This window comes from Mobula birostris, chromosome 15, assembly GCF_030028105.1.
Source record: "Mobula birostris isolate sMobBir1 chromosome 15, sMobBir1.hap1, whole genome shotgun sequence".
NCBI lineage: Eukaryota > Metazoa > Chordata > Chondrichthyes > Myliobatiformes > Myliobatidae > Mobula > Mobula birostris.
This window is the reverse complement of record NC_092384.1, coordinates 70,927,771-70,949,979: the sequence shown is the minus strand read 5'-3', so window position 1 is coordinate 70,949,979 and position 22,209 is coordinate 70,927,771.

Genomic DNA, 22,209 nt, shown 5'->3' with positions numbered 1-22,209 from the left:
TTTATTTCTTCTAAACACGAAGAAGTCTGCAGTTGCTGGAAATCCAGAGCAACACACACAAAATGTTGGAGGAACTCAGCAAGTCAGGCACCATCTATGGAAATGAATAAACAGTCGACGTTTTGGTTGGAGACCCTTTGTCATAGATTTGAAAGGAAGGGGAAAGACACCAGAATAAAAAGGTGGGAGAAGGGGAAGGAGGATAGCTATTAGGTGATAGGTGAAGCCAGCTGGGTAGGAAAGATAAAGGGCTGGAGAAGAAGGAATCTGATAGGAGAGGAGAGCAGAATTATTTCTTCTGATTTTCACACTTCAGATGTCAGCTCAGTCCAAAGGAAGTGAGTGAGTTTAGCGTGTTAAAAAAAAGTGTGCTGGTGACAGACAAGAGAAAGAAAATAGTTGCAGTGTGCTTGTGAAAGGGAAAGCGTTGGAGAGCTTGGATTAAGGCTTGTTTTGACTGCAGATCATATGAGAATAACACCATGAAGTGGCAATTGAAGGAAAGCATGGTAAAAGACATTAAAATCTCACAACTTCTTCAGTTTTGGCAAGATTTTGAAGATAATTATTGCACAGAAAATGCTTATTATTGCGAGAGATCTACCAAGTCCTCCTCAGCCTGGAGCAATTGAGTGATGACTGTGGTTCCCGAATGACTTGCTTGAAGCTGGAATGAATAAGAAAGACCAGGAACCTTGAACCATTAATATTTTAAGATTCTTTCCAGATAGTTAGCTGTTATATTAAGTTGTATTTTCAGATACATCTAAGTTGGTAATTTGTGTGGTAGATTTTTCAATTGTACTTGTATTGATGTTTTTTTGTGTATTCTCACACGTTCAAATCCTGTACTGTCAAAATAAATACCAAACACTTACTATTCTCAGCACATCAAATGATTGTATTGTATTATAACAACTGACACCTCAAACTCTCTGGACCCGGGCTCTGTATTCGTGGGTAACAATCCATCCAATGTTACATAACTTCTTAATTTTTTTTTATTATTTTACCCCTTGGCTGGATTTTAACATCACACTGGTGGTGGCATATTTTTTTCATTTAGAGAGTAGATGACCTACTTCAAAAGGTCCATCTGGGACCATCCAGGAGGTTGAAAACTTCATGGATAAGACTTCTACTGAGCTGGTCATACCCGGAGAGCAAGCTTCGGATAGTAGATTGGTGACCACCAGAAGTAAGGGGAGTAAACGGTCAGTGCAGGTTTCACCCGTGGCCATGTACGGTACATACATGGTGTGGAGGGGGTGGGGGCGATGACCTATCAAGGCACAGCAGCAGCAGCCAAGCCAGTGGGAGCGTGGCTGGCTCTGCGGCTCAGCAGGGAAGGCAGAGCGATAGCAATAGGAGACTTGGGAGTTTTGGGGGGGGGCGGGGAACAGACAGCAGATTCTGCGGCTGTAGAAGTGAAGTTAGGATGGTGTGTTGCCTCCCAGGTATTGGGGTCTGGGATGCCTCAGAGTGGCTTCAGAAGATTCCTGGTGTGCGGGGCAGTGAGCAGTCAGAAGTTGTGGTGTACCGTGACACCAGTGGCATACGCAGAAAGGAGTCCTACACAGTAAGTATAGGGAGATGGGGAAGAGGCTGAAGAGCAGGATCTCCAAGGTTGTAATCTCTGGATTATACCCAGTACCATGTGCTAGTCAGGGCCATAATAAGATGATGGTATAGATGAATGAGTGGCTGAGGTGCAGGGGGACCAGGATTTAAGGTTTCTTGAACATTGGGATCTCTTTTGGGGAAGGCATCACCTGTACAAAAAGGATGGGTTACACCTGAGCCCAAGGGGGACCAATATCCTTGTAGGCAGGCTTGCTAGAGCTGTTGGGGAGGGCTTAAACTAAGTTAGCAGGAGAATGGGAACCAGAGTGATAAAGCTGAGGATGGGGCAGTTGGTATACAAGTCGATGCAGTCCGTAGTGAGAGTGAGGAAGGACAGGCAGATGATACAGCAAGATTGGAGTCAATACGGTGAGTTGAATGTAACATGGGCGCAAAATCGCAAAGGACGATGAATGCAGGACTGAATGTGATATCTTTGAATACAGACTGTATACACAATAAGGTAGATGAACTTGGAGCACAGTTAGAGATTGTCAGGTATGACTTTGTGGCATCACTGAGTCACGGCTGAAAGAAGATCATTGTTGGAAGTTTAACATCAAAGGATACACCTTGTATCGAAAGGACAGGCAGGTAGGCAGAGGGGGTGGGGTGGCTCTGTTGGTAAAAGTGAAATCAAATCATTAGAAAGACATACTTGATTGAAAGATGTAGAATTGCTATGGGTTGACTTAAGAAAGGGCAAGGGTAAAAAGTCCCTAATTGGAATTACATATAGGCTAGATGTGAAATATACATTTCAACAGGAAATTAGAAAAGGTATGGAATAGAGGCAATGTTACAATAGTCATGGAGGATTTCAATATATAGGTAGATTGGGAAAATTAGGTTGGTTCCGGATCCCAAGAGAGGGAATTTGTAGAAAGCCTATGATGGCCTTTTAGAGTCAAAATGAAGAAGTGTTTTAAAGGGAAAATGAGGCATCTGTGGCTGACAAGGGAAGTTAAAGCCAATATAAAAACGAGGGCATATAATATAGCAAAATTTACTGGGAAGTTAGAGGATTGGGAAGCTTTTAAAAATCAGCAGAAGGCAACTTAAAAAAAATATATTGATTAGAAAGGATGAAATATGAAGATAAGATAGCCAATAATATCAAAAAGGACACCAAACTCTTTTTTTAAATATATAGAGAGAAAAAGAGAGGCAAGAATTGATATTGGACCACTGGAAAATGATGTTGCAGGGGTAGTAACAGGAGACAAGGGAATGGCGGAGTACTTAATATGTATTTCATATCAGTATTCACTGTGGAAGACACTAGCAGTATGCCAGAAATTTGAAAGCGTCAGGGGTCGAAGGAACTGAAGTTGCTATTACGAAAGAGAAGGTGCTTGAGAAGGTGAGTGGTCTGAAGGTAGGTAAGTCACCTGGACCAGATGCACTACATTCCAGGGTTCTGAAAGAGGTAGCTGAAGAGATTATGGAGGCATTAGTAATGATCTTTCAAGAATCACTAGGTGCTGGAATGGTTCCAGAGGACTGGAAAATTGCAAAAGTCACTCCACTCTTTAAGGACTGAGGAAAGCGACTAAGGAAGGGAGGAGAAGATGGCCGCGCAACACAGCGCGCACGGCCGCTCTGAAATGATATCGGTATTTGTTAAGTAGGTACCGTGCACAGTCCTGATTTGATGGAGGCAGACGTGAGAAACACGGAGGAACATCTGGAGAAACTTCTGAAATGCCCGCTTCGCTGCCGCTGCTACTGTGTGATCGAGAATCTCCGGAGGGAAAGGCCCCAAATCCTCGGCTTTGCCTATTGCCTATTGCCAGCGCCGGGGTCGAAGCGCTCGGCAGAGATGGTGCTCGGTACTCGGTGTCGGAGAGCTGGTCGAAGGCTCGAAGTTTTCAGACGGACTCAAGAGTCGGCTGTGGTCGGGTGCTTCCAGGGTGCTGCATCGGCAAGTTTGTGGCGCTGGAGGTTCATGGCAGGGAGAGTTTCTCCCTTCTACTGTCTGCATGAGATGATGGGACTTTCAGGAGACTTTGACTTTTTTTTATCGTGCCCATGGTCTGCTCTTTATCAAATTACGGTATTGCTTTGCACTGTTGTAACTATATGTTATAATTATGTGGTTTTTGTCAGTTTTTTAGTCTTGGTTTGTCTTCTGTTTCTGTGATATCATACTGGAGGAACATTGTATCATTTCTTAATGCATGCATTACTAAATGATAATAAGGGAGGACTGTGTGTCCTCATAATCTAAAAAAAAGCAGAAGAAAGGAAATTATAGGTCAGTTAGCCTGACTTCAATGGTTGGGAAGATATTGGGGTGCATTATTAGGGATGAGGTTTTGGAGTGCAAGATAAAATAGGCCAAAGTCAGCATGGTTTCCTTAAGAGAAAACCTTGCCTGACAAATCTGTTGAAATTCTTTGAGGAAATAACAAACCGGACAAAGGAAAATCAGTGGATGTTGATTTCTTGGATTTTCAGAAGGCCTTTGACATGAGGCTGTTTAACAAGATGAAAGCTCATGGCATTACAGGAAAGATACTAGCATGGATAGAAGATTTGCTGTCTGTCAGGAGGCAAAGAGTGGGAATAAAGGGGATCTTTTATGGTTGGCTGTTGGTGACTAGTGATAATTCACAGAGGTTGGTAGTGGGACTACTTCTTTTCATTTTAAATGTCAAGGATTTGGATAATGAAATTGGTGGCTTTGTGCCCATGTTTGCAAACGATGCAAAGATAGGTGGAGGGGCAGGTAGTTTTGAGGAAGCCGGGAGTCTGCAGAAGGACTTGGACAGATTAGGAGAATGGACAAAGAAGTGGCAGATGGAATATAGTGTAGGGAAGTGTATGATATGCGATTTCATAGAAAGAATAAAGCTGTAGACTATTTTCTAAATGGGGAGAAAATTCAGAAATCATAAGTGCAAAGGGATTTGGGAGTCATCATGCAGGATTTCCTAAAAGCCAACTTGTGGGTTGAGTCAGTGGTAAGGAAGGCAAATGCAATATTAGCATTCATTTTGAGAGGACTAGAATACAAAAGCAAGGATGTGACGCTGAGGCTTTATATGACATTGCTCAGACCACACGGAGTATTGTGAGCAGTTTTGGGCCTCTATGCTGGGATTGGGGAGGGTCCAGAGGAGGTTCGCAAGAATGATTCTGGGAAAGAAAGGGTTAATGTATGAGGAGTTTGTGACGGCTGTGTGTCTGTATTCACTGGAGTTTAGAAGAATAAGGGGGGAATCTTTGGGACGTTTCCTATAGAGATTGAGTCTAGGACCAGAGGGCACAGCCTCACAATAGAGGCTCGTCCATTTAGAACAGAGCTGGGAAGGTACTTCTTTAGCCAGATTGTGGCAAATGTGTGGAATTCATCACCACAGACTGTGGAGGCCAAGTCATTGGGAATATTTAAAGTGGAGGTTGATAGGTTCTTGATTACTCAGGGTGTCAAAAGAGAGAAATCAGGAGAATGGGATTGAGAGGAATAATAAATCAGCCATGGTGGAATGGTGGAGCAGAGGGAGCAAACTCAATGGGCCGAGTGGCCTAATTGTGTTCCTATGTCTTATGGTCTCAAAAAGCCAGAATAAGGTACAAGTAACTGGTTCCATTCACTTGTGATGTAATTGATCCTTGAAACTCCCCTCCACTGTGGCCCATCAAGATGCTTAGGTTCAGAAGGCCTATACCCAGCTTCTCACGTTTACCTAGCTAATTGTATCCATCTCAACAACTCTTAGCTTGATCAATAGTTCAATAGCTCCGTTCTGTTACCCTTGTACATGACCACTTTTGGATTCAAGCATGTGAAATTAATATTCTTCTCATTGTTTAACTTTCACTATGCTCGGTAGTGTTTTTATATATAACCTATATATGTGTAAATTGTTCAGTGAATTTTCCACTAATAGTAAAAAAGCAGATTCAGTATTTTTCTGGAAGCTTCTTCGCTTTTCTGCACCTGGTATCAGACCACTTGAATCTGGCTATTTCATAGGTTATTTGCTATCATGGGATGTCTTGTCTTTCTAGTCTGAGCCTAGTTTAAGTATAAGAAAAAAATGACGTCTTTGTTCTTTATCTGTTTTTTGGTTAATTTCTGTCCTTAATACACTTAATGAATGATCATAACCGATGTTTTATGCCTCATTCTTAACTTCCAAAGAACCTTTAGATTGCAAAATCTCCAGATCCAAAACTACCTTTTAGCATCTTTACCTCACTGAAAGCCAAGAGATTCTGCAAATGTTGGAAATCTTCAGCAACGCACAAAAAATGCTCGTGGAACTCAGCAGGTCAGGCATTTATGGAGAGGAATAAACAGTCAACATTTTGGGCCACGGCACTTCATCAGGACTGGAAAGGAAGGGGGGAGAAGCCAGAATATGAAGTTGGGGGTGGGTGGTGGGAAGGAGTACAAGCAGGCAGGTGATGGGTGAATCCAGGGTGAAACCCAATCCGGCTCCTCCCTGTTCTGCAGGGGAAGAACTCTAGACTGTGCTCCCCACCACCAAGCTATCGCAGTGGTTGCCCCAAGCTGAAGTACATCCTGAGGCAGTCTGAAACGTCAGTTGGCCGCATTCCTCTGCGGACATCTCGGCGTGCTGGCTGAGCATCAAGTTTCGGGCAGGCCGAGAGCTTTCTTTCACTGAGCTGATGCTCTGCCAGTAGCCCTTGGTATCCTTCTGTGTGTGTATGTGTGCTCCTGGGAGCAACCTGTAGATCAGAGCATCCTCTGTCACACAGCTGCTCAGCGTGAGCCGTGACACAGGCCCTTGCATCGCTCTCCAGACCAGAACTCTGTCTGGCCCAACCACATTTGTTTATAAGAACAGCTCAGAATGTGGTTTGTTGCTGCAATCTTTCTCAACATCTAAAAGCAGGTCACAATTGTGACGTTATCCCAACCACTTGCGAGAGTGAGGGCATCTTACTTGCTTTGATTATAATAAATTGTCTGCTCATATAAGGCAAGGGAGGCAAAATTCTAAGGTGATTGGAGGAAAGAATAGAGGGGATGTCGGAGGTCAGTTCTTTACAGAGACAGAGGTGAGTGTATGAAATTCTTTGCTGAGGGTGGTGGCAGCGCCACAAATACGAGGGCCATATAATAAACTATCAAATAGGCACATGGACGAAAGAATAAATGGAGCATTATTGTAGGAGAACAGTGAGCTGAACTGAATATGGCTGGACCCTTTCAGTTTTGGGTTCTTGGTATTCTGAGTTTTTCACTCTTCTTTTTGTCGTCACTTGCACAAGATGGAGGATTGATGATTTTTATTGAGAAAGCTTCCATGGTTTTCTTTGTTTCATGGCTGCCTGTGGGAAGGTGAAACTCAGGGTTGTTAACTGCACACATACTTTGATTATAAATGTCCATTGAAAATTTGAGGGAAGCGACAGGTAGATCTTAGAGTAGGTTAAGAGGTCAGCACAACATTGTGGGCCAAACGGCCTGTACTGTGCTGTAATATTCCATGTTCTATGAACTTTAAGGCTATTAATGATCCATTTGATCATTTTAACGGGAAAAATTCTGGTTTAGATTAATTATTCTCCCTTCCTCTGCCTTCTGAAGGAGCATGTATGACTACTGAGTCTGCAGGCTTGGTTTGAAAATTGCCTGGAGCCAGTGACTCAGCCCTGATCATAAGACTTTGAGCAGATAATGTGTCAGTAACACTAAACCCAAGTATTGCTGACAAACACTGAGTTTAATGACACAATAAAATCTCATTAATTATGTCACTTAAAAATTTGCCGGCTTCAGTTGAAAAACCCCCTTCCTACATTTGTGTTCAGTAACGCACATTCCAGTGGCAGTTTGCAATATTATGATCTATCAGATGTCTACAGCAGCCAAAGAATACTGCAATCATTCTTAAGCCCATCATCCCTACTGGGGCATAGGCCACTGACAGCAGCTCATCAGGGCTCTGTGTCCTGGGCCGAAGGTTGGCCAGGCCCCGTCGCTTCCACTTTCACCACACGAATTCTACGTGAAGATCCTCGCTGTCTGAGGAACGAGGTCCTTGGAGCTTCAGTGGCTCTGGGTTTTTATGGGGTGGGGTTGCTTGCCCCCCCCCCCTTTCACAGCCGGGCCATGGACTGTCCATGGCAAAGCATTGGCGGTCATTAACGTAATCTGATTCTGCTAATTCTCTGCTTCGTGGGGGGAGATGAGCTGCCTAGGAACGGATCTAAGACCATAGCATTTCTCCCAGAATCAGAATCAGATTTAATATCATTAGCACATGTCGTGAAATTTGTTGCCATGCGGCAGCAGCACATTGCAATACCGAATAATAAAAGCAGTAAACATATGTGTGTCTATATATATTAAATCCTCCAAGAGAGCCACAACCTTGTCAGAGGGTTGGAGGCTTGCTTGCCTCAAAGACCCGGAGGGCAATGTTAGCTGGATTCAGGGCTTTATGCTGTGGCCCTTGGTAGGGTCACCCACACTAAACAGGTCAAAGGCTAGAGGTCAGACTAAGAGTGGGTCTACTGGCCCTCGAGGTTCAGCTCAGGACTAACAACTCTGACTGGGTTGTTACAGAAACAGCAATGAAGAATCCTTTGACATCGGAACGTGATGGTATTCCTGAGTGATGGTATTCCGGCGGCACAACGTGCAGTGAAGGTAAGTAGTATATATTAAATAAATTAAGTAGGTAGTGCAAAAAATGGTGCGGTAATGTTCATAGTTCAATGACTATTCAGAAATCAATAAAATCTCCTTTGTGTTTACACTGTTCTAAACAAGCTATCTCCTACCAAAGCTGATTGTCCCCATAACTATAATTCCCTTATAAATATCATAGATCATAGAACAGTACAGCTCAGAATGGGTTCTTCAGCCAACCTTTTAATCTACTTCACAAAGTACCTTTAAATGCTCTCTTGGAGATACTCCTTAAATGGTATCTGCACCATATAGCCTACCGTATATATGGGACTATTTTATGTCGTAGTAACACGTTCTTGAGCATGCGCTATTAGGCGTGTATTGATCTGTATATATGTGCTCCGTTCAGGTTCCATAAGTAAAAATCCCTGTTAACTTAGCTCCAGTCTCTAGCTTTTTTATCTATAGTTTTGTTTTGTAACCCAGTCACATACACAACAAATTGGCAACGAGGTTAATGAACCTGCATCGTATCGGAACACCCTGTTTAATCAGAAGAGGCAGAGTGAGGCCACGAGTCTGAAAAGAAGTGGGAGTTCAGCCAGAGTTGGGGATGTCGGGAGACCAAAAGATACAGTCGGAGCCGTGGCGCATCCAGGTGAGACCACAGCCGGCGCTGATTCCCAGGGCTGAGGGTCTGCCTGCCTCAGAAGATAAAAAAAAGAGTGACAAATAGCCAGAGTACACTCACAGCACTAGCAAAAAAAAGTCACGTGAGTCAAAAAGAAAACAAGGGACTGGGGCTAAATTGATATAACAAGGATAAATTAACACAACAAGGATGGCGTTAATTGAAACCATTACAGCATTTGATAGTGACATTGAAGACTGGGCAACTTATATTGAAAGAACAGAGTTATATTGTAATGCTAACAAAGTTAATGAAGAAAAGAAAGCCAGTGTCTTACTTAGTGTAATGGGCGCAAAAACATACAGCCTGCTACGGAATTGTTAACCCCTAAAAAGCAGCTGACAAAACGTTCAAGCAAATAATAGACACTCTCTAACAGCATTTAAACCCCAAACCACTGGTCATTGCTGAAAGATTTAAATTCCATAAACGGAATCAGAGCAAAGATGAAAGCATTTCTGAATATTGTGCTGAATTGCGCAAATTATCAGAACATTGTCAATTTGGAGCTGGTCTATCAGACGCATTGAGGGATAGGTTAGTGTGTGGCATGTACTGTGAAACCACACAGAAGCAGCTCCTGCGTGAAAAAGACCTTATGTTCAAGAAAGTGCTGAACATCTCAATATCATTAGAAACAGCGCACAAGGTGCTTCAGAGATACAACAAAGATCTTTGGAATATGCTACGAATAAAATGTCACTGTGCAGAAATGAAGGAAAGAAATATTACCATTGTGGGAACAGGTCACGTGAACCTGATGATTGTTGGTTTAAAGATAAAGAATGCCAAAACTGTGATAAACAGGGCCACACTGGCAGAGCTTGCAAAGCCAGTAAACAGCAGGAAAAGGGCAAAACACAGAGAAACAAGAAACCCCAGAAAGGAAAATACAACAATGTACACAAAATGAAAGAAAGCAATTCTGATGAAAATTACTCAGACAAAAGGGAGCAACACACATCAAAGTTGCTGGTGAACGCAGCAGGCCAAGCAGCATCTGTAGGAAGAGGTGCAGTGGACGTTTCAGGCCGAGACCCTTCGTCAGGACTAACTGAAGGAAGAGTGAGTCCTGACGAAGGGTCTCGGCCTGAAACGTCGACTGCACCTCTTCCTACAGATGCTACCTGGCCTGCTGCGTTCACCAGCAACTTTGATGTGTGTTGTTTGAATTTCCAGCATCTGCAGAATTCCTGTCGTTTGCAGACAAAAGTGAATTGTCTTGTCTGCCACTTCACAGCGTGGAAGAAACAGATGATCGAAGAGTAATATGGATCACTCCACAAGTGGCAGGTGTGAGACTGAAAATGGAGTTGGACACAGGCTCAGCTTTAACAGTAATCTCTGTACACGACTACAATCGACTGTTTTCGCACATACCTCTGAAACGAGCTAAACTGCTAAAGACATACACAGGACAGAAAGTGCATCCGGAAGGCAAAATTAAAGTGACAGTGACCTACGGAGGTAAAACACAGCAACTGAACCTCTATGTACTGAACAATAGAGGACCATCGTTGCTGGGACGTGAATGGGTCAGGAAAATCCAGTTGGATTGGCACACCATCAAGGCACTAGTTGTGTCAGCAAAGGAGGGCAGCAAGGCTACATCTGAGAGACTGTCACAAATACTTGCTGACTCTGAAGAAGTGTTTCATGAAAGGAATAGGAGCACGTCGGGGAATGAAAGCAAAGATTGAGATTGAGGAAAATGCATGTCCAAAATTTCACAAAGACAGGCCAGTGCCATCTGCAATCCGTCCTACAGTAGAGGCAGAGCTGAAAAATCTGGAGCAGATTGGGGTCCTGTCAAAGCTGGATAGGAGTGAATGGGCTACGCCTTTTGTTCCAGTGATGAAGAAAACCTCCAGCACAAAACCAGGAAAACCAAGCAAGGTGTGCATATGTGGTGACTTTAAAGTGACTGTTAACCCAGTTCTCCGCACAGTACAGTATCCTGTACCTTGTATTGAGGACATCTTTGCTTCCCTGTTAGGAAGGGAACATTTCACAAAAGTTGATTTGACCCAGACTTACCTTCAAACGGAAATCAAGGAAGCATCCAAGAAATACCTGACAATAAATACACACAAAGGACTTTATCAGTACAGCAGGTTGGTGTTTGGGATAGCATCAGCGCCTGCAATCTGGCAAAGGGCAATGGACCAGGTTCTGCAGGGGATTCCAGGGACTCAGTGTTACCTGGATGACATCATTGTCACTGGCAAAGATGATGGTGAATATCTTTCTAACCTAAACCAAGTGCTCACAAGGTTATGAGAATATGGCCTCAGAGCTAATCGACAGAAATGTGAGTTTTTCAAAAAGGAAATTTCATACTGTGGGCACGTGATCAACAAGGATGGCTTACACATGTCTCAAGACAAGATAGAAGCGGTGCTTAAGGCACCACCACTGGAAAATGTGTCTCAGCTGAGAGCAGATCTTGGACTAGTGAACTACTACCAGAAGTTCTTGCCTAACCTATCCACAGTCCTACACCCACTAAATGTACCATTACAGGCAGGGACACAATGGAAGTGGACTGAGAACTGTGAGAAAGCTTTTCAGGAAACGAAAAGACTCATTACTTCAGACGGGGTGTTTGCACACTTTGACCCCTCCTTACCTATCTGACCAGCTTGTGATGCCTCGCCCCATGGGATAGGAGTTGAGTTATCGCACAAGTTTCCAGATGGCTCTGAAAGACCAATAGTCTTTGCCTCAAGAACGCTAACTTCAGATGAACGCAACTACGCACAGATTGACAGAGAGGCCCTAAGGCTCGTGTGGGGAGTCAAGAAATTCAGTCACTACCTGTATGGCCAAAAGTTTACTCTGTTGACTGACCATCAGCCTCTCGTGTCAATCTTCAACCCAAGGAAAGACGTTCCAGTGATGACAGCACAAAGGCTACAGTGATGGTCCCTTTTCTTAGGAGGTCACAGGTACGACATAAGGGGACCAAGCAACATGGCAACACAGATGGTTTGTCACATTTATCACTGCCCACTTCCGAGGTAACTACGCAAACGTATTCAGCAGAGATCTTTCACACAATAGTTGAACAATTACCAGTAACAAACAGCCTCATTGAAAGGGAAAACACAATTACCCAACGTTGTCAAAAGTGTATGACATCACAGTAAAGAGATGGCCAGTGCAGGGTAACACACTGTTTCCAGCCTTCTCAGTGAGGAAGGAGCAGTTGTCAGTGTGTCGGGGAACACTAATGTGTGGCTCACGAGTTGTGATTCCTCCCAAGCTACGCACCAGAGTGCTGGAGGAACTGCACAAGGGGCACCTGGGTACCGTGAAGATGAAAAGTCTTGCCCGTTCCTACGTGTGGTGGCCAGGAATCGATAAACAAATTGAGGATGTGACCTAGAACTGCTCTGGATTTCAAAAGATCCAGAACACACCACCACAAGCCCCTCTCCAACAGTGGGAGTGGCTCTCATCACCATGGCAACGAGTGCACATCGACTTTGCTGGACCATTCATGGACTGTATCTCTTTAATTGCCATTGATGCATATTCCAAATGGCCAGAGGTCATCAAAACGAAGACAACCACATCGGAAAAGACCATTACAGTGCTGAGGATCATATTCGCCAGGAATGGCATACCAGAACAAATCTGCACAGACAATGGACGACAATTTGTCCCTGAAGAATTCCACAGTTTTGTGAAGGACCATGGAATCAAGCACCTTACATCAGTTCCTCACCATCCATCCACAAGTGACTTGGCAGAAAGATTTGTACAGACATTCAAGAAAGCCCTCAAGGCAAGGGACAGCGAAAATTGACCACTACAACACAAGATAGACAACTTCCTCCTTGCCTATCGTAATGCAGTACATGCAGCCACTAATCAGACTCCAGCGATGATATTTCTGAACAGGAACCTGAGGTCCCGCATGGATCTTCTTAAACCAGATGTACGGTGTGATGTGGAGAACAGACAGTTCAAACACTTGAATGCTAAGTCAACACGGAGCTTTAGTATGGGACAGTCAGTTCTTGCACGTGATTACTGGACTGAAAAGTGGCAGCCGGGTACAATTTCCACTGTAGACGGACCACTGATATATAGAGTACAGGTGGGAGAAAATGTATGGAGACGTCATGTGGATCAAATCCTGGATGCTCAGGTGAAAAACTCAACAACACCTTGCCCTGACTCCCATGACATGGAAGCAAACACTCCCGATGTGACCACATCAGCCTCATCCACAGATAAGCCTGTCATCAGTGCTGATGACCCACCTGATGTACCTGTGGAGACTCATTCCCCAAGGCAAATGTTTCAGGACAGACATTACCCAGAGAGGCAGGGAAGGCACCCCTCCCCCGAGACTTCAGTTATAATTATTATAATAATAATAAGTATTAATATCGCATTACTTTATTATAATTTCATATTATTACTTTACTAATTAAACAGTTGGTGAGCGTTTGTATTTTAAGGTTACGCATACAGTATTTGTTCAGCGTAGTGCCGCTGTTAACTAAAAAAGAACAGTTGATGCACTTCTAAAATACTAGGGGAGGAGTGTACCATATAGCCTACTGTTTAATATGGGACTATTTTATGTTGTAGTAACATGTTATTGACCATGCGCCATTAGGCGTGTATTGATTTGTATATATGTGTTCAGTTCGAGTTCTGTAAGTAAAAAGCCCTGTTAACTTAGCCCCAGTCTCTAGTGTTTTTATTTATAGTTTCGTTGTGTAACCCGGCCACATACACAACATCTTGAGACCAAACTCACTGGATCATGACACATTGCCAAGAGCCACGTCAAAAGTTACTAGACAGACAATTTTGGCCTCTTGTCTATCCCCACCCAATTTCCTTTACCTTTCTGAAACCAGCCCTACTTTTAGCTGCCGAGACCCTTTAAACTTTGAATTTCCCTTTCTAACCCTTGCTGAGTGTCATTTGCCACACGTTTAGCTCCATTGCACCAGACGTTCTGGCATTATCAGTGCCGATTAGTCACAGATTTTACATGCAAAGCAGCCACATGCTATTTATTGTGCAGGCTTACATATCGATAAGGACAGCTGTCCAAAAACAGTTTAATATCAACCTCAAAAATGCAACTAATGCCACATGTTCGATAAATGAGCCAGGACTAAACATCAAGGAGGTCCTCCCCCACGTTGAGACAATTGAAAGGGTTAGAACATAGAACATTAGCACAAAAGCTCTTTGGACCATGATGTTCTGATGAGTCCACCCGGACCAAACCTGTGCTGTACTGGGCAGGAAGATCTCAGACAGCCTCGCGCTGCTGAGGGACACCATCGCCTACGTGCAGGATGGGGGTGAACGCTTGCCTGGTCAGCCTGGACCAGGAGAAAGCCTTCGACCGGATTGCACACGTACATGGCGGACGTGCTGTCCAAAATGGGATTTGGGGAGGGAATCCGGAATTGGATCAGACTGCTCTACACAGACATCCGTAGTGCAGTCCAGGTTAACGGGTGGGAAACAGACAGCTTCCCCATCAGGTCTGGAGTCAGGCAGGGCTGTCCCCTCTCCCTTGTCTTGTTTGTCTGCTGCATAGAACCCTTTACCGAAGCCATCAGGAGGGATGAGGGCATAAGAGGGGTGACGCTGCCAGGCAGTGGAGGGACCCAAGTGAAAACCTCCCTGTACATGGAGGACGTCACCGTCTTCTGCTCTGATCCGAGGTCAGTTCGCAGGTTGATTGGCATCTGCGAACAGTTCGAGCTAGCGTCGGGGGCCAGGGTCAACCGCACGAAGAGCGAAGCCATGCTCTTCGGCAACTGGCCTGACCGATCCAGCGTCCCCTTCACCATCAGGTCTGACCACGTGAAGGTGTTGGGGATCTGGTTCAGAGGGGCTGAGGCGTGCAACAAGAACTGGCAGGAGCGGACTGCCAAGGTGAAACAGAAACTGGGACTGTGGGGAGGGCGCTCCCTGTCGATAACGGGCAAGAACCTGGTCATCAGGTGTGAGGTGCTCTCAGGGCTGCTGTACTTGGCACAGGTGTGGCCTGTCCCCCGCTCCTACAGCTCGGAAATCACCCGAGCCATCTTCAGATTTGTCTGGGGATCCAAGATGGATCGGGTGAGACGGACCATCATGCACAAGTCCGTGGCCAATGGGGGCAAAAACGTCCCCAATGTCACCCTCACCCTGATGGCCAGCTTCATGTGTGGCTGCATCAGGCTGTACGTGGATCCCAGATATGTGGGCACAAAGTATCACTATGTGCCCAGGTTCTACCTGTTGCCCTGACTACGAAGGATGGGTCTGGCCCCACTCCCGCGCAACGCCCCCGTCAGCTGGTCGTAGTTGCCTCCATACCTGTCCTTCGTAGAAAAATTCTTCAAGGCCAACTCATTTGACCACAAGACAATTAGACAGTGGTCGGCACATACTGTCCTGCAGGCACTGCAGGAAAAGGACGTGATAGACACAGTGGCATGGATCCCTGAGCAGACCGTCCAGTTCATCTGGCAAAATGCCTCATCGCCAGACCTCACCAACAGGCACAAAGATCTCGCCTGGCTGACGGTGAGAGGGGCCCTCCCAGTCAGATCCCTCCTGTACGCCCGGAATGTCGTCTCCGCACCCCACTTGCCCACAGGAGGACTGTAATGGGGTGGAGTCGGTGGCTCACCTCTTTGCACACTGTGGGTTCGCCAAGAAGGTGTGGAGAAGAATGGAGGGGACAGTGCTAAGATTCATGCCCAGCAGCTGCGTTACTGAGGACTCCATGATCTGCAGGCTGTTCCCGGGGACGCACACGGAGACAAACATCCGGTGCTGCTGGCAGATCATCAACTCAGTGAAAGACGCTCTTTGGTCGGCCCGAAACTTGGTGGTCTGCCAGCACATGGAGATGTCCGTGACTGAATGCTGCCGACTGGCTCACTCTCGCCTGCAGGGGTACGTGCTGAGGGATGCACTCAAGCTTGGTGCGGCCACCGCGAAGGCCCTGTGGGGAAGGACCACAGTTTAAGATTCATCACCCGTGGGAGTGGGAGGGGTCGGGTGGGGAGGAGAATAACCCTCATCAGCGGTGTGGATAGATGAATCAATATGGTGCTCCAGGAGTGGGTGGAATTGTTAATTTGGAAAAGGAATTAGAGCCAACGCCTGCCTTTATTGTTGATAATTTTATTATAAATAAGTATTAACTCTTGACCAAGGGTTGGGAGTAAACAAACGATTTATTGTAAACATCTTTCATTAGTATATGAACAGAGAGTCAACACTTAATTTTATTGTAAATAACTTTATTTATTGAATAAGGACTCAGGGTCAACGAATGCTTTTTTTATATATGTACATAACTTCATTTTGTAATACTTCTGAATAAAGTATTTTTGGAGGAAAAAAATATCTTTTTAATGTTACATTCATAGACAACGCATTATGTGGTGTTCAGTGGTGAATTAATTAAACTAATCACTTCTGTCTACAAAATCGTTCATGGTTCTATTTAATATCAGACAATGTTTACAGTTTGCAACCTGTAATTCTTACTCTTCTCAGACATCCACAGAACACAAGAAAAATCCCAAGAAATGAATGACAAAAAAATGTGGAACCCCAAAGCTCCCTTACCCTCTCCTACGCACAAGTAGCTGGAAAGCATCAATCCTCAGCCGTCCTTCTCCCCGCAACAGAGGTGCTGAAGGCAGGGTGGACAGGGCCAGTGAACTTAACCTGTTCTTTAACAGATTTGACATTGTGGCCCCTGCCCATCCCCCACATGAGCCACCTGTTGTTGGCCTCCAACCAACACATATTCCACTCTCCCCTCCTACCCCTCCTCACAGTCCTCCAACCTGCTCTCATGACTATACCCCTCCACCACATGAAGCCACCACGGTGGGCTTCACGGCTGAACAGGTGAGAAGACAGCTGAAACGTCTCAACACAACCATGGCTGCAGGACCGGATGGTGTCAGTACCAGGGTGCTCAAAGCCTATGCCCCTCAGCTATGTGGAGTACTTTGCCATGTATTCTACATGAGCCTGAGGCTCCGGAGGGTTCCTGTACTGTGGAAGATGTCCTGCCTCGTCCCTGTGCCGAAGACGCCGCGCCCCAGCGGCCTCAATGACTACAGACCGGTGGCATTGGCCTCCCACATCATGAAGACCCTGGAGAGACTTGTGCTGGAGCTACTCCGGCCTATGGTCAGGACACACTTAGATCCCCTCCAGTTTGCCTACTAGCCCCGACTAGGAGTTGAGGATGCCATCGTCTACCTGCTGAACCATGTCTACGCCCACCTGGACAAGCCAGCAAACACTGTGAGGGTCATGTTTTTTGACTTCTCCAGTGCGTTCAACACCATCCACCCTGCTCAGCTGGGAGAGAAGCTGACAGCGATGCCGGTGGATGCTTCCCTGGTATCATGGATTCTTGATTACCTGACTGGCAGACCACAGTACGTGTGCTTGCAACACTGTGTGTCTGACAGAGTGATCAGCAGCACTGGGGCTCCACAGGGGACTGTCTTGTCTCCCTTTCTCTTCACCATTTACACCTCGGACATCAACTACTGCACAGAGTCTTGTCATCTTCAGAAGTTTTCCGATGACTCTGCCATAGTTGGATGCATCAGCAAGGGAGATGAGGTTGAGTACAGGGCTACGGTAGGAAACTTTGTCACATGGTGTGAGCAGAATTATCTGCTGCTTAATGTGAAAAAGACTAAGGAGCTGGTGGTAGACCTGAGGAGAGCTAAGGTACTGGTGACTCCTGTTTCCATCCAGGGGGTCAGTGTGGACATGGTGGAGGATTACAAATACCTGGGGATATGAATTGACAATAAACTGGACTGGTCTAAGAACACTGAGGCTGTCTACAAGAAGGGTCAGAGCCGTCTCTATTTCCTGAGGAGACTGAGGTCCTTTAACATCTGCCGGACGATGCTGAGGACGTTCTACGAGTCTGTGGTGGCCAGTGCTATCATGTTTGCTGTTGTGTGCTGGGTCAGCAAGCTGAGGGTAGTAGACACCAATTGAATCAACAAACTCATTTGTAAGGCCAGTGATGTTGTGGGGATGGAACTGGACTCTCTGACGGTGGTGTCTGAAAAGAGGATGCTGTCTAATTTGCATGCCATCTTGGTCAATGTCTCCCATCCACTACATAATGTACTGGGTGGGCACAGGAGTACATTCAGCCAGAGACTCATTCCTCCGAGATGCAACACAGAGCGTCATAGGAAGTCATTCCTGCCTGTGGCCATCAAACTTTAGAACTCCTCCCTTGGAGGGTCAGACACCCTGAGCCGATAGGCTGGTCCTGGACTTTTTTCATAATTTACTGGCAAAATTTACATATTAGTATTTAACTATTTATTACTATTTTTCTATTACTATTCTATTACTATTTATTCTTTCCATGACTATTACTATTTACTAATAGTAGTATTACTATTACTATTTCTATTACTATTTATTATTTATGGTGCAACTGTAACAAAAACTAATTTCCCCCGGGATCAATAAAGTATGACTATGACTATGACTATTATTCCAGCAGAAAGCTTCAGGCCCCCCACCATCCACCATGCAAGCAATAGCAAAACTCCCAAAGATACCATGATCTAGAGTCCATCAGAGACCACTGTTCATCCCAACAGTTCAACATCCCACAGGCTCTCGCTCTCAGTGACCCTCCATATCCCTCCATTTCCCTCCATTTCCTATTCGTAGGCCAACGAGCCTATTATATATTGGAATCATACTTGCCTCCACTACCAGCCCTGGCAGTGCATTCCAGGCACCCAGCACCGTGTAAAAATTCTGCCCTGCACCTCACTTTAAATGAATGCTGTCTAGCATTAGACATTTCAGCCCTATGGCAGCAAAAAGATACTGACTGTATACTCCATCTTTGTCTCTCAAATGTTATAAACATCCATCAGATCTCCCTTCAGGCTCCCGCACTTCAGAAAAAACAATCCTTAATTTGTCCGACTTTGCCTTATAGCTTGTACCCTGTAATCCAGTCAGCATCCTGTTAAACCTCTCCTTCACCCTCTCCAAAATCTCCAGATCTAATAATGGTGTGACCAGAACTAAATAACTAGAATTGATTGAAGAAGCAGCCTAACCAGAGATTTATAAAACTTCAATCCAACTCTTGGATTTACCGCTTCAGCTAAAAAAAGGCAAGCATGCCATATCCATTCTTGACCACCTTATAGCCATTTTTCATGAAAGTGTGGACTTGGACCCCAAGATCCCCCGGTACATCAACACTATTAAACGTCTTGCCATTAACAGTGCACTGCCTCTTTACTTTTGATCTCCCAATATGCAACATCTCACACATGGCCAGACTAAATTCTATCAATAACTTTCAAGATTGCAGGTGCTCTTTGGAGAGTTGGTTTCTTGTCAACATGAGGCTGATGTTTGGAGAAATCACCAACTACATTATCTGGGGTGAAAATGTTAGAGTTGCTTCATGACCTCTAAAGCTCTAAGATTTTTAAAACCAAAATAACCATTATTCATATTTTTAAAATATTTAAAAGAATATACTGTCCCATGCCTTTTCAATCTTACATTCATGGACAATGCATTAAGTAGAAGCTATCACATTTCTCAAAATCAACAGGATTGTTGCCACTCATGGATTCCTGGGGTGAAACACCACTACAATAATTGAGGGCTTCATCAACCATCCCAGCCCCTCCTTTCCAGTAGCTGAAGAAACCTATAGTGTGGTCTTTCGCCACTGACAACTTCTGCTGGCTGCACCAAGCTTCAGTGTGTTTCTTCCTGACCTAGACATTTTGTTGGTGGCATCTCCTGGTCTTCAGCATGAGGAGAGAACACAGAGCAAGGCCACTGTTAAAAAGTAGAGTAAAAATAGCCTTCAAAAGAGGGAAAGAATAGAAATTCAACTCTTTTTCTAGACTAACCATTGTGGGAAAGGATTCCGTTCAACATTGCCTTTGAAATTCAGTTAAATTAAAATTAATGTATTTCTCCTGGACAGTGACCCCTGGTGGTTGCAACCAGACTTGCAAAAGACCTTTCCCTTAGTTCAGGCCATGCAATCCCAAGCAGTCCTGAACCAAGCCATTCTGGCTTTGGACTCCACCCTTTCATTACAAACAGCCAGAGTAATGTGCCCGATACTTATTTAATATTACTATGATTTATTTTGTTCCCCTTTGTATCTGAGCAGTTTGTTGCTTTTGCACATTGGTTGCTTGTCTCTCCTGTTGGGTTCAGTCTTTCATTGATTCTATTATGGCCATTGGATTTACTGAGTACGTTCGCAAGAAAACAAATCTCAGGGTTGTATATGGTGACATACATGTACGTTAATAATAAATTTGCTTTGAACTTTGAAGGGCATTAGCAGAATGGCTGTGCTGGAGTTGTGAATGCTGCCATCTGAAGAAAGGAGGATCTGTTCTGCACAGAGTCACTGCCAATTCCCCAAGGGATATACTCGTATAATTCATTTTTCCTGATTGCTGGAGGCCCACAAAGCCCTTATAAACCCCGGTACACTGAACCTTGACTGTATATCCTTCCGTTGGATAGAGATCCTGTCCATAATGCCGATTAGCGTTTTCTCTCTCTCTCTCTCTCTTTTGCTTGCTACGCCGCTGATATTTAGGGCAGCAATGAAGGTCCTTCATCTCTGGCAGTGTTCGCAGCTTCCTTCATCATGTCAGTAGGTTCCTCGCAAGATTGGACTCATAAGCCACTTGAGAGCCCATAAGTAGATCAACAGAATGAAGACCATCATCCTCGACCTTGAGGGATAGCCACGATGAGGTTCCTCTCAATTTTCCTACTGTCAGTCATGCAAGTCCCAGGCGGGGACTCAGGAACACCATCGTACTCAGATGTCAGATTCTTCATTGCTGTTTCTGTAATAATTTTGTTTAACCAGTCAGGGTTGTTAGCCTGGAGGATCAGTGGACCATTCTTGGTCTGGCCTCTACCTTTTGACTTGTTCGGTATTGTTGACCTTACCAAGAGCCAAAGCAAAGAGCCCTGACTCCAGCTGACATAGCTCCCCACATCATTGAGGCATGCAGGTTTCCAAACCATGACAAGGTTGTGGTAATGGCAATTAGACCTCCAGGTAGAATTCTTAATCTTTATCTGGTTGTACCCAGGCGATGTTTTATGTGCATCAAAGGGCAAATGTTGGCTCTTTTTAACACCTCGTCCAGCACTCTCTCCCCACTGCAAAGCATCATTGCTTCCATCACGGACACAGATCCAGCCACACCAATCCCAAAGGGTTCTGAGCTGAAATATTGACAATTCTCTTCCCTGCACCCCACACAGATACTGTTCAACTTTGTGAGTATTGCTTGCAGCTCCCATCTGGTCTATGCAACTGATTCTGGTTTAAGTTGGTGAGGGTAAACCTCAGCAACTTCTGGCTGATGGCTGAAATAAGGAAAACAACTAAGTTCTTCGTCAATCACACTTTTTTTTTAGCAAACAATCACTGTAAGTAATAGTCTGTAACTTCCCTTTGGACTTGAAGGCAATTTGATGTGGCAACAACAAAGTGAGGTGAGACAGAGGGCCCATCGCTGAGAGCAAGGAAAACCCGAGGTTCTATCGATTTAAGTGCTGGGTCAAATCGGAAAGATCAGTTACAGGCTGAATCGGGGAAGTGGGGTCCGGGCACCAGGGCAGATCAGGGTGACTGAGCCCGATGTTTGGATGGAGATTTAAGTGCAAGGCCGAATTGGAAAGGTTGAGTACAGGCCCAACGTAGGTGGTGGGGTCCTGGCCCCGGAGCGTATCGAGGCAATTGAACCCAATGTCTGGACATCTATTTAGGCGCTGGGCCAGATAGAAAAGGTCAGGGCATCAGGGTCGAGGCAAGGGATGGGCCCAATGTTTCCTTTAAGGTGTGCACACACATCTTTTGCCACTAGTGCACAGAAGAAGTTAAACTGCGCACAAAAAGTTGTCATCCTTCACCTCATTGGCATGTTCAGTATATCTCACGATTGTACGCAGTCACATTTCCTTTTCCGGTTTCTGATGCGGATGGTGTTGACAACGTGGAGTTTACAACAATTTGTCTGTAGATTTTAAAACTGGCTTATTTATACTGTTTTTATTGGGTAAATTATTGATTCACTATGTTGAATTCCAAAGAAGCAAAGGGCGTGAAGTGCAGAAGAACTGCTAGTTCATTTAAAGTGGAAAGGCTTAATGAAACAGTAGAAACTGCTACACCGAAAACTCATGAGGTCAGGAACGTGCAGATATGAGAAAT